Source organism: Schistocerca piceifrons, chromosome 1 (assembly GCF_021461385.2).
Source record: "Schistocerca piceifrons isolate TAMUIC-IGC-003096 chromosome 1, iqSchPice1.1, whole genome shotgun sequence".
In the NCBI taxonomy this organism is placed as follows: domain Eukaryota; kingdom Metazoa; phylum Arthropoda; class Insecta; order Orthoptera; family Acrididae; genus Schistocerca; species Schistocerca piceifrons.
The window spans coordinates 218,821,852-218,836,067 of NC_060138.1; positions in this window are offsets into that span (position 1 = coordinate 218,821,852).

Sequence of the window (14,216 nt, forward strand, 5' to 3'; positions counted from 1 at the left end):
GCAGTTCTGTTCGGAAGCGGTAGAGGGCAGCAAAAGGTCATGTTAGGAAAGCGTCTGCAGCGAAATTACTTGTCAGTACAGCGCTGCGACAGCTGCTTGCGAGAGGAAGGACGTTGCGTTGTCCGGCAGAACACTCGCATCGAAACGCCCAAGTAAAATTAAAAGCGAGGGGGTGCGGCGCGGCCCGGGTTGACAAATTGCTGTCTGGACGGCCCCCGGATTCAACGCTTGCCAGGAGGACGTCCGAAGCCGCGTCGAAGCAATCCTGACCGGTGGAATAATTTCGGAGACGAGAATTGTGGGAGCGTAGTTAAGTCCGCGAGTCCCGGCGCCGCGGAACAATGAGGGACAAAGAGGGGAAACTGGGCGGCGAGGAAGCGGGTGACGCGGTGGGAAAAGCAAGAGTTGACCAACGAGTTGGCGGTCGTGTCAGCGCCGGGTACTTTGTTTTGAAATTAGAATCACATGGCTGAATTACTGCAGAGGGGGACGGGGGTTTTGCTTGTTCCCGTCTGAGGGAATGGTGAATGTGGAAGAGGTGAAGTTGCAAAGGGTGGGAGGCTGTTCCATCGCGCGCTGACGCGGCGGCGATGGAGGCTGTTGTGAGGTCAGGCCGGCTATTGTACGGCCCGATGCCACTTGCAGACCGGTGCTGTCACGTGACAAGGTGACGTGACGACCGGGCCCGGGCCTCCGCTCTCTCTATCTTTCTCTCTCTCTCTCTCTGTTCCTCCGCCCTTTCACCCCTCTCCGTCTCTCTCCAGCCCTCTCCGTCCTCCCCTCTTTCTCTGCGGCTCGCACTTTCATTAGCATCCATCAAGCTCCGGAGGAAACAAAAGGAGGCCGAATTGCGTCTGCCGCCACCGCAGCGGCGGCAGCGGCCTTTTCAGAGCGAGGTTATTAGTGAAATATACAGAGCGGTCGGCGGGGACGCCGAGGGAGCTGTGTGGCCGGAGATGGGATGCTTGACCACGGCCACGAACACGAGCACGATCGCGTGCGCCGCGCCAGCTGATGCTGCAGAAGCGGCAGCGGCAGCGCGCGGCGACAATCGATTATCATAAAACTGTGCGTGTTTTACGAGGCCGTAACTTGCGCCCAAGTGGCTGTACAATAATGGTGTCGTTAATGGCCCACACGGAGACGCGTCTTCAGAGCAGACGCGGCCCGGTCGCGGTAGGGAGAGGGGGAGCACAGTCGATCGAGCGCGCTGGTGGACCGTACTCACCGGTAATCAATGAAGCTTTTTGAATTAGCTAATAGTTTCTCTGGAGCTCGAGGGAATCTATATTTAGCTGTGGTGTCGCATGACAAAAGAAGATAAATCATTACAAATAAAAGGGAAGAAGAAGTCGTTCGCAAAGACTTCCCTCAGTGAAAAGTTTTGTCTGCCCCGGTAGTTGAGTGGTCAGTTTGTATGAATCCAGGTTGCCTATATTTGTTGGGATTGGAAAAAGTCTGCAGAGTGACACTTCTGCAGATTCTGGGGCTGTTGCTGGGATATAGTGGCTTTTCCCAGGTAGCATGTTGGCTCACGAAACATTTGTTTGATGTTAGGCAGTGTGTCACCGTGTGCTGTAGTCTACATGCATTATTAGTCTAAAACTACAAGATGTAAGTGTTATAAGTGGAGATGTTTCTAAGGGCGACTGAGTGTGGTGTACTGAACAAAAGCACATCAGTATTTATGTAATTTGCAGATTAATAAATATTCCCGTTACCAGTCATATGTTTTTTGGTTGGTTAGTATTTCCGAGTACATGTGGCAACAGCAAACCATTTATGTTCATTTTCCCCTGGACAATAGGTCGGTGCAAAACGGTCAGCCGATACTGACACGCATAGTCGTAGGGATGACGTACGACCATACAGAAAAGATCAGATCGTGAAGTTTGTGAAGGGTTTATAGAAAGACTGTTCGATACAGAGAAATAACGATCAACACACTGATCTTTGTACATAGTAAGGTGCCACATATACCACATATATATTAAAATCCTGTGTGTTTTTAATACACTGGAATCACTTTTTTATGATATTTATTTTCCCTTTACCATTTTACGGCAGGTTTGTTCACCTTCAGGCGAGGTCTAGCTTAGGTTGGAACGGTGCAGTTGAGTGTTCGTAAATCGAACGAATGAGAAACCGAAAAACCTGGCTATGGTGACAGACCCATCTGTAGCTTAGCCCGACTTCTGGGCTTGGTTGGCCGGTCGGGGTGGCCGAGCGGTTCTAGGCGCTACAGTCTGGAACCGTGCGACCGCTACGGTCGCAGGTTCGAATCCTGCCTCGGGCATGGATGTGTGTGAAGTCCTTAGGTTAGTTAGGTTTAGGTAGTTCTAAGTTCTAGGGGACTGATGACGTCCCACAGTGCTCAGAGCCATTTGAACCATTTTTTTTTTTTTGGGCTTGGTTGGAAGGTGGTTGGTAGTGGGCGAAGCCAACGAATATGGAAGCGAAAAACCTGATTATGGCAATGGACTAATTTGTAGCTTATCCCGAGATCTAGGTTTGATTGGAAGGATACACTTAGGTTGGTGGCTGGCGAAACCAACGAATGTGAAAACAAAAAAGGGCCGGCCGCAGTGGCCATGCGGTTCTAGGCGCTGCAGTCTGGAACTGCGCGACCGCTACGGTCGCAGGTTCGAATCCTGCCTCGCGCATGGATGTGTGTGATGTCCTTAGGTTAGTTAGGTTTAAGTAGTTCTAGGGGACTGATGACCAAAGAATTTAAGTCCCATAGTGCTCAGAGCCATTTGAACCATTTTTTTGAAAACAAAAAAACTATCTGAAGTATTTTGGGGTTCGCAGAACTGTCAACACATTCCATCTCCGCACAAGCCTTACTTCGCAAAACTATGACAAACTCGCGGTAGCTCTCTGTCGACGTAATTTTAAGGCTTTAAGAGAGCACCTGCGAAGCGCGACGGCATTCGCGTCTTCTCTTACGTAAATATTTTGCTTGCATTTCTAAACCTACTCGGTGATGTATTTTCCTCTCCGGCCCCTTACGCTATCGCTAACAAACGCACCGGAGCTCCTACACGCAGCGCAAACACACACACACGCAAGGATAATGTGCTTCGCAGCAACGGAGTAGTATCCGCGTGGGGGAGCGGTAGCTACGAGAGGGCGAGAGGAAAATGAGGAGCGGAGCGGTCCGTCTGAATTCCGACGCGCGCGGGTCGACGTGCGAATCATTAGCGTCCGCCTCCGCCGATGTCGCCGCCCCCGCGCTCGCGCGGGCGAGGTGAGGTGAGGTGCGGATAATTGGGGGGAACGGTGTTGACCCGGCGTGTTGCGGCGCTGATAGCAATTTAGAGTAATTGCGCGCAATCCGTTAAGCGGCGCGCCGCTCGTATGAGGAAAGCCAGTGCAGTGATAATTACTGGCGTGGCGCGCTGCAGCGCTATCGATCGGGCCGCACCTGCGCGCCTCGGGCGCGGCGAAAGAAACGCACGGCTTCGGTCCCGCGGCGGGCGGCCGGCCGTTCCCGCGCTTTGGCCCGCGGCCAGCCGGAGGCAGCAGAAACGCGCGGAGCTGCGGCCGCGGCGTGTCGCCGCCTAATGACCGCTTAGCGCAGGTTCGCGACGCTATTTGCTGCCGGCGCGCGCGACACTCCACTGTGACAGACACCGCGCGACAGCTGCGGCCGCGTTGCTGACTGCATTTCTGCTGCTCTGCTAGCGCGCACCGAAACCTCACTTCATTATAGTCTTTTAGAAAGACGCTAGCATATTGCGGCGACCTGTGGTGCGTGCACCTTCTAACAACCCTACCACAACAAAGGTCAAAAATTAATTATGATTGTAGTGTCGCTCACGCTGCTGAATATTGCATTTTCGGGCTTATGAATCACCTCCAAGGGAACGATCTATTGATACGTAATCAGCATGGTTTCAGAAAACATCGTTCTTGTGCAACGCAGTTAGCTCTTTATTCGCACGAAGTAATGGCCGCTATCGACAAGGGATCTCAAGTTGATTCCGCATTTCTAGATTTCCGGAAGGCTTTTGACACCGTTCCTCACAAGCGACTTCTAATCAAACTGCGGGCATATGGCGTATCGTCTCAGTTGTGCGACTGGATTCGTGATTTCCTGTCAGGAAGGTCGCAGTTCGTAGTAATAGACGGCAAATCGTCGAGTAAAACTGAAGTGATATCAGGTGTTCCCCAGGGAAGCGTCCTGGGACCTGTGCTGTTCACCGAGCTGGGTGGCGCAGTGGTTGGATACTGGACTCGCATTCGGGAGGACGACGGTTCAATCACGCGTCCGGCCATCCTGATTTAGGTTTTCCGTGATTTCCCTAAATCACTCCAGGCAAATGCCGGGATGGTTCCTCTGAAAGGGCACGGCCGACTTCATTCCCAATCCTTCCCTAATCCGATGAGACTGATGACCACGCTGTCTGGTCTCCTTCCCCAAACCAACCAACCAACCAACCAACCAACCTCTGCTGTTCCTGATCTATATAAATGACCTGGGTGACAATCTGAGCAGTTCTCTTAGGTTGTTCGCAGATGATGCTGTAATTTACCGTCTAGTAAGGTCATCCGATGACCAGTATCAGTTGCAAAGCGATTTAGAAAAGATTGCTGTATGGTGTGGCAGGTGGCAGTTGACACTAAATAACGAAAAGTGTGAGGTGATCCACATGAGTTCCAAAAGAAATCCGTTGGAATTTGATTACTCGATAAATAGTACCATTCTCAAGGCTGTCAATTCAACTAAGTACCTGGGTGTTAAAATTACGAACAACTTCAGTTGGAAAGACCACATAGATAATATTGTGGGGTAGGCGAGCCAAAGGTTGCGTAAGATGCAACAAGTCCACTAAAGAGACAGCTTAAACTACACTCGTTCGTCCTCTGTTAGAATATTGCTGTGCGGTGTGGGATCCTTATCAGGTGGGATTGACGGAGGACATTGAAATGGTGCAAAAAAGGGCAGCTCGTTTTGTATTATCACGTAATAGGGGAGAGAGTGTGGCAGATACGATACGCGAGTTGGGATGGAAGTCATTAAAGCAAAGAAGTTTTTCGTCGCGGCGAGATCTATTTACGAAATTTCAGTCACCAACTTTCTCTTCCGAATGCGAAAATATTTTGTTGAGCCCAACCTACATAGGTAGGAATGATCATCAAAATAAAATTAGAGAAATCAGAGCTCGAACAGAAAGGTTTAGGTGTTCGTTTTTCTCGCGCGCTGTTCGGGGGTGGAATGGTAGAGAGATTGTGTGATTGTGGTTCGATGAACCCTCTGCCAAGCACTTAAATGTGAGTTGCAGAGTAATCATGTAGATGTTCGGGCAACAAAAAAGTTATATTATGTGGCAGGTGTCATTAGAGGACAGTTAATAAAGTCATTTCTATAAATAATGGATAAACTAGGCACTTCCCGGCGGGGTCAGGGATTTTCCCTGCCTCGTGATGACTGGGTGTTGTGTGATGTCCTTAGGTTAGTTAGGTTTAAGTAGTTCTAAGTTCTAGGGGACTGATGACCATAGATGTTAAGTCCCATAGTGCTCAGAGCCATTTGAACCATTTTTGAAACTAGGCACTCATCTTTTCGTGTTTCCCACGCTGGTCTCGTTGTAAACTCATGGCTCAATCGTCGAAAATCTAGGTAGTGATGATTCCAAGCTCGGATGCAAGGAGGCCTAGGTGTTATTCTGCTATATTCAAAAGTTTTATAGATATGTTTCATAAACCATTCTTGAAGATTAAACTTTTGCAAGTTGGGACAATCGTGATGTAAAAAAGTAATCAGCACTCCGAATTTAAGTTACACTTCTTTTTTTATTACTTTTGTTGCAATATCACGCAACTCGTTCCAAAACATCACTTCACAATATAAAACATACTTGAAAATATCTTCCTCACTGTTAAAGTTCACATTTCATAAACTGACTGCAATTTGCGTCTTTTTAACATGACGACAAAAGCTTGACTCTCTAATAACCGCTTACACGCCCAAAAATCAGAGTTACAAGTACGTCAAAGATCATAGTGACAAAAGAAAGAATACGCATAAGAATAATATCATTGCAATATATACATATCGATGTATCGAAGTACCTCTACATTAATGAAATCAAATCTGAATGTTGTCACAGGAATATGTTAACTATTTTACAGAAAAACAGTAGAATATTGCTGGTATCGAGAGGTTGAGGTGAGGTGCCGTAATGGTTACGTAATTCAAGTACCATTACAACCTGTAGTGTAAAGACACATTTGTTGCTAAACAGGTTGTATCAAAAAGAATCATCCGATTTGACACGTCTATATTCCTGAAAATAATAAACATATACGAGGGTCACTCCAAAAGAAATGCTCGCTATTTTTTTTAAATCCATCTTTTATTCTACATGTTTGAAAGTTTTACAGTGTGTAGATACATCCTTTAGGAACAATATTTTCATTTCTCCACATAATTTCCATCCCTCTCAACTGCCTTACGCCATCTTGGAACCAGCGCCTGTATACCCGCACGGTAAAATTCAGGACCTACCTGTTGGAGCCACTGTTTGGCAGCGTGCGCAAGGGAGTCGTCATATTCAAACCTTGTTCCACGAAGAGAGTGTTTCAGTTTCCCAAAGAGATGATAGTCACATAGAGCCAGGTCACGATTGTAAGGCGGGTGTTGCAGTGTTGTCCATCCGAATTTTGTGATCGCTTCCATGGTTTTTTGACTGACATGTGGCCGTCCATTGTGGTGCAACAGCAAAACATCCTGTTTTTGCCGATGTGGTCGAACACGACTCAGTCGATCTCGAAGTTTCTTCAGTGTCGTCACATATGCATCAGAATTTATGGTGGTTTCACTTGGCATGATGTCCACAAGAAAGAGTCCTGCCGGTCTGAGTAGCCGCGTGGTTCTAGGCGCTGCAGTCTGGAGCCGAGTGACCGCTACGGTCGCAGGTTCGAATCCTGCCTCGGTCATGGATGTGTGTGATGTCCTTAGGTTAGTTAGGTTTAATTAGTTCTAAGTTCTAGGTGACTGATGACCTCAGAAGTTAAGTCGCATAGTGCTCAGAGCCCTTTTTGAAAGAGTCCTTCGGAATCGAAAAATACCGTAGCCATAACTTTTCCAGCAGAAGGTGCGGTTTTGAATTTTTTTTGCTTGGCTGAATTTGCATGATGTCACTCCATTGATTGCCTCTTCGCCTCTGTTGAAAAATGATGGACCCACGTTTCATCACCCGTCACAATTCTTCCAAGAAATTCATCTCCACCATTCTCGTACTGTTCCAAAAGTTCGCTGCATACCGTTTTTCTTGTTTCTTTGTGAGCTACTGTCAACATCCTGAGAACCCACCTGGCACAAACCTTTTTTAACGCCAACACTTTCAGTATTCTGCAAACACTTCCTTCCCCTATCCCAACTTAGCGTGACAATTCGTTCACTGTGATGCGTCTGTCAGCAGCCACCAATTCGTTAACTCTCTGCACATTGTCTGGAGTGTGTGCAGTACGAGGCCTGCCGCTGCGAGGATAATCCTCAATATTGACGTGCCCGCTTTCATCACGTAACCTGCTTGCCCACCGACTAACTGTACTGCGATCGACAGCAGCATCTCCATGCACCTTTTTCAACCTCTTGTGGATGTTTCCCACTGTCTCATTTTCACAGCACGCGAATTCTATGACAGCATGTTGCTTCTGACGAACGTCAAGTGTAGCAGCCATCTTGAAGACATGCTGTGGCGGCGCCACTAACTGGAACAGGTTGAACTAAGTTTGAAAACAAGCGAGAAGGATGTATCTACACACTGTAAAACTTTCACACATGCAGAATGAAAACTGTATTTTTACAAAAATAGTATGCATTTCTTTTGAAGTGATCCTCGTACAATGAATTTTCTTTTTTGATGAACGAGAAACTGATTTTCTTTTCATACCCTTTCAAAGGTGTTCATTGTGTCCTCCTCGAGATGCACGTATGCCAATGCGGTATTCAAATTGTTCCCACACTGCAGCGAGCATGTCTTGAGTTATAGCTTCCACAGCTGCTGTCATGCGATGTCTCAGCTCATTCATTGTTGTTGGTGATGGAGGCACGTAAACATTGTCTTTTATAAGCCCCCACAAGAAATAATCACATACAGTCAGGTCTGGTGACCTTGGAGGCCAGTAATGTAAGTCTGAATCATTTGATCCAGTGCGACCGATCCATCGTTCAGTAATTCTTTGATTTAAAAATTCCCGCACTTCCAGATGCCAGTGTTGCGTTTCCCCGTCCTATTGTTAAATGAAGCCGTTCGAATCAGTCTCAAACTGTGGGAAAACGAAGTTCTCAAGCATATCGAGATATGTGTTTCCTGTAACAGTGTTCTCGGCAAAGAAGAACGGAACATACACTTTTTCCCATGAAACTGTACAAAACACATTGAATTTTGGAGAGTCCCTCTTATGTTGTACAACTTCATGTGGTTGTTCCGTACCCCATATTCTCACATTATGATGGTTCACCTTTCCATGTGAATGGAATGTTGCCTCGTCACTAAACACCTGGAAGAAAACTGTCTTCCTCCATCTTGCCAAGAACGAAATTACACAACTCCATACGTTGTTATTTGTCACCTTCACGAAGAGCTTGCAGTAGCTGAATTTCGTATGGTTTCATATGTAAACGTCGAGGCAACATACACCAGACAGACATCGGGGGCATGATGAGCTGTCGAGCTGCACGGCGAACGGATTTCTACGGACTCCTTCTGAGACACTGGCGGATGCGTTCGACGTCTGTGTCAGACATCCGGAGAAGGTCCGATTTGCCTTTACACAAACCACCTGTTTCTCGGAATTGTTCATGCCATCGTCTAACGCTCTCTGCAGTAGGAGGACCCACACCATACCTAGTACGAAAGGCACGCTCAACAGTTATTACTGACACGCACTGCGCAGAACGTAGAACTCAAAACGCTTTATCTGTTGTCCTGACACTATTTTTACCAGAACAGAAGTGGGTGCCTACTGCTGCTACCTAGCGGGAACCGTGTAAAACTCGAGAGTTTGGTCTTTCCAAAACTACGTTGTTCACGCACATATCTCTAATAACATAATAATTATGATTTTTAAAATCGGATGATTCTTTTTGATACACCTTATATATGTATGTCGGAATCCATGAGATCTCGTTGTGTAGGGACCATTGGATCTTCAGGAAGGAAGAACAGCGATCAGTGGCGAACAGTCTGAATTTTACGTAATTTATTGACCAACGGAGGAATTACACAGCCAGTCGGTTCCAAATAACTATTTGGTACACTGACATAGGTTTCGACACCTCTATGGATGTCTTCATCAGAATTAAATTTTGAGAAACCGTAAAATTACACTGCGGGAAAACAACGGTCGGAGTTAAGAGCAGATTTGCTCAAACCAAAAAATAAAATAAAACACATTTAAGCCTTTCGCATGTGTGCCTAGTTCCGATGAATCTGAGTCTAGCGTCTGCTTTTCCCACTATCTGTTTTATATGGTCATTCCACTTAAGTTCGCTCTGGATAGTTACGTCTAGATATTTTACGGTAGACGCTGTCTCTAGCTGTTTGTCATTAATAGCGTAGCTGTACAGTAGTGGATGTCTTTTCCTATGTATGGGCAATATGTTACATTTATTTACGTTCGGCGTCAACTGCCAGAGTCTGCACCATTCATCAATTCTCTGCAGGTCGTTCTGCAGTTTCTTACCATCTTCTGGCGTTGCTACTTTGGTATAAGCAACTGCATCATCTGCGAATAGCCCTAAAAAGCATCCGACCCGAAGCTTTCTACTAGACATATATATACTGTGAACAGCAACGGTCCTATCACACTTCCCTGTGGTACGCCGGATGTTACCTTTACATCTGTCGAAGTGCTTGTTCTTAGCTCTCTTTCCTTCGATTGGGCTTAACGTATAGTCGCTTTTATGTTCTTTTACTTCTCGACGATCGTAGGTTATGACATGGGCGCTTATAACACTTATTTTTGCGCCCTAAGGCAAACAAACAGACATGTTTCCAAAATATGAAACTTCTCCTTTTCTGCTGTTTTAGACACACTGCGAGAAGACATTGTACGTCTGTGTACAAGGCTGTGAAAATCTCTGGTGTTGCTGTTACAGTAAAAAGCTAAAATATCAGTGTATAATGATGTTCTCGAAAGTACCGAAACAATATTAACTTCTGTGGATCACACATGCTACTACGTCTTACATTCTTATCATGTTTACGAATCTCGCAGCTAGCAGACATAAAATATCTGGAATGCGTATTGTTCGCGAGGTGGTATGAAATCTTGCACTGACCTTTTCCTCTGAAGGATATGTCGGGTCATATACGTTATTACCTCCCGAAATCGTTAAGAACTATTGAACCTGTGAACTGGATATTATCGTCAAAGGCAGACACGCTTAACGCCTTTCTTCGTGAACCTCTAAAAAGCGTGTTAAACACGCAGCTTAACGCGTTGTTGAATAACACGCGAGGCGTTGATAATTGGGCCGGCAATTAAGCTGTTTAAGTTCCGCAAAAAATATCTATTCTCAAGGCGTCTGGGGGAACTGTACACCACTGCATCAGTTTTCTCAGTAATGAACAGGGCAACCTTAGATTCTGCCAAACCAACCCATACGCGTTCAGGTAACGAACCGTCGCGCAAGCCACAAGGGGAAAGGTATTATCGCGTTGTCTTCCCTCGCGAGATGAACTGACATAAAGTTCTGGGCATTTCCAGCCAGTACTGTCCATATAAAGACGAGCCATAAGTCGCTTTGACTCTTTGCCAGACGCTGATGGAAGCGACACTTATCGAAATGTCGCGCCATTTGGACAAAGTGAAACCGCTGCAAACTCGGGAACTTTCCGTTAGAACAAGAGACAAGACTTTGTAATAGCAATAGTTCAGAGTTGAATTAATGAAATACTTTCATCATTAATCAAACCCTGTTGAATTAAACATTGGCTTTGGAAGCTGGAATGTTGAAACTGATGTTTATAAAATACAGAGCACCGATAACAGTATTATCATAATGGTCCAAACTCTCAGTTGATCCTGCAAACGGAGTGTTGCTTTCATAAGGTTTCTGGGAGACATTTACAAGTTAACGTGCCCAGAAGTTTCTATGGCACTGACGAACCTTGCGTGTCTTATACATCAAAACAAAATTTTCCTCTGTCCTCTGCAGAGGACACTTGGGTGTATCTCTAATTATGCACTCCGAGAGCCCCCTTAAGATATGTGGCGGAGGGAACTCCTTGTACGCCTACCGTTTCCTCGTTCCAGTCGGAAATGATGCTCGATAAGAACGACAATCAGAAAGTCTCCGTTTGAGTATTTATTCTCGTTTTCCCGTATGCCACAAGTTATATGTGGATTTTTACTTGATGGGATGCGCAACAGTTTGTTCGCTGACGCTGCCATTGTCCCATCATACGACAATGCAGGCAGACAAACAATAGACTCAAAAGTACCCGGACATCATTAGTGGCCATCAGTATAGCGTACGTCCAGACTTCACCTTTATGACGACTTGAACTCTGCTGGGGACCGTCTCACTAAGGGCTGCGGAAGAATGGCAGCCAATTTTTCTTCAAGGACCGAAATCAGAGGAGGCAGTAATATTTGAACGCTGGTATCTGGAGCGAAAGTCGACGTTCTAACGCATCCATAAGATGTTCAGGTAGGGACCTTGGGCATGCCATTACATTTCAGAAATGTTATTGTCCACATACCGTTGCTCTCATGGACGCTGCTTTATGACATGGTCGTCCCCGAACAGTTTCTGTACTGTTCGCAGTGCGCAGTACTGTAAAGTGGTAAAATGTGTTCATATCCTTCCACATTTGCCTTTTTCTTGCACGCAATAAGGGGATCACACAATGACCACGGGAAACATCCCCATTTCGCAACACCACCTCCTCTGCACTTCACTGCTGGCGCTACATCTGATGACGGATAACGTCCTCCGTCATTCGTCAACGCAAATCCTTCCATCCGATTGACGAAGGGTATAGCGTAACTCCTCACTGCAAATCACTCGTTTGTTGTAATCCACTGTCTGGCGGCATCTCTCCTTGCACCACCTCAAGCGTCGCTTAGTATTCACTACAGAAATGTGTGTCTTATTAAGAGCTATTCGATTATTATACTCTATTATTTTTGACTTACTAAGCACAAGCATAGCGCTAGCTGGACTGCCGAAGCACTTTCGAGCTAAAGAGTGATATTTTCCGCTAGTTTTATGTTATTTCTTACAAGCACTCTCTGCAGTGCTCGACGGTCTCTCTCCGGCAGTGCATGAAACTGCCTGTTCTTTGTTTAGCCTTGGTTGTTCCTTCGCGTTTTCAGTTCATAATCAGATAACCAACAGTAGGCTTAGGTAGCTTCAAAAAGGTATTGAAATGTCCGTAGTGTATTTGTTAGTCAGATGAGATCCAATGACAAAACCACGTTTGAAGTGACTCAGCTCTCCTGACCGACCCGTTCTGCTGTTAATGGTTCTGCCGCGCGGGTAGCCGCGTGGTCTTGGGCGCCTTGTCACTGTTCGCACGGCTCCCCCCGTCGGAGGTTCGAGTCCTCCCACGGGCATGGGTGTGTGTGTTGTCCTTAGTGTAAGTTAGTTTAACTTAGATTAAGTAGTGTGTAAGCCTAGGGACCGATGACCTCAGCAGTTTGGTCCCATAGGAACTTACCACAAATTTCCACAAAAAATTGGTTAATATCTGTTATTATAGGCTATCTGTCTTGAGCTGACTACAATGCAATTGACAATTTTTTTAATTACATTGCAGTCAGCTCAAGACAGATAACCTATAATAACAGATGTTAACAGCTGCTGCGGAAGATGGCCACACAAACAAACGTATAATTTTATGTTTCACTACTGACGAAACAATACTCCCTGCCTTTTACACTGGCCTACCCCCTCTCGTGAAATCTAATAATCATTTCGCCATTACGTAGAACTGTCTGGGCAGATACTTTTCATCACATAATGTTTCAACATGGCGCAATGACAGCAGCGCCCTAGGAAAATGTGGAAATACAAGCAAGATAGCAAAGAGCAACAAGTCGGTAGTATCACATACAAGATTAGAGATGAATTTCTGGATATTATCACATCGTTTAAATATTTAGCTGTAGGCCTGAGGAACGATATGAAAAGGGACGATCACGTAAAGTGTGTAGCAGACGATTGGAAAGCTTATATAAATTGCAGTAGTTCAAAATAAAAATATCTTCTGCATATTGCACATCGAGTTTTTATATTAAACTTGTGCTTCCAGACGCGTTCGCCTTAGTTACATGGAATCTTCAGTGAGAGTCCTGAAATATTACACGATTTTTTTCGCTTGCACATGTCGGTTATAATTTGCACATATAGTTTATAGGTTTAAAACAGTTCACCGAAGATTTTTTAATAAAATGGAAAAGTACTTACAGATCAGCATCTGATTCATTATTTGTGAGCCAAACAGCTTTCTCTCATGTGGAAGACTGGTTGAAAGTTTGGAGTTTTCTTTATGGTCACTGTTTTCGAAATATACTGAAAGCACTGTAACTAATATTTAAAGTGTTTGTAAGTACTGCCAACTTTCTCAGATTTTGTTTCCACGTGTTTTTTCTTTGACTATATGTGTGCTGATGTAAGTTCTGTCTGTCTCTCTCTCTCTTTCTCTCTCTAACTCTCGCGTGTGTATGTGTGCCATTTTTATTTTTTAATTTGTTGCTTATTTTCACATTTTTTAAATTGTTTCTTCTTCTTCTTCTTCTTATTATTATTATTATTATTATTATTATTATTTTCATTTTTGGCTCTGAGCACTATGGGGCTTAACATCTGTGGTCATCAGTCCCCTAGAACTTAGAACTACTTAAACCTAACTAACCTAAGGACAGCACACACATCCATGCCCGAGGCAGGATTCGAACCTGCGACCGTAGCAGTCGCGCCGTTCCGGACTCCGCGGCCGGCATCTGTTGGTGTTATAGGATTTATGATCATCTGTTGGTGATATGACAAGTCAGTGTAAACAGTGAGCGGTTAGTCATAGTCGAGTGGCAACTTAATAGTAGCTTCTTTTCAGCCTTTGCTTTGTATGTGGTAACTTTCTTGTAAGGTTAGGAGGTTTCTTCCATTATTCATTCTTGCTATTGGTATGTTTTCTCTCTTTAGGTAGGTTTGCGATTATTTTACCTTAAATGTTCTTCAAAATTTATAGTTG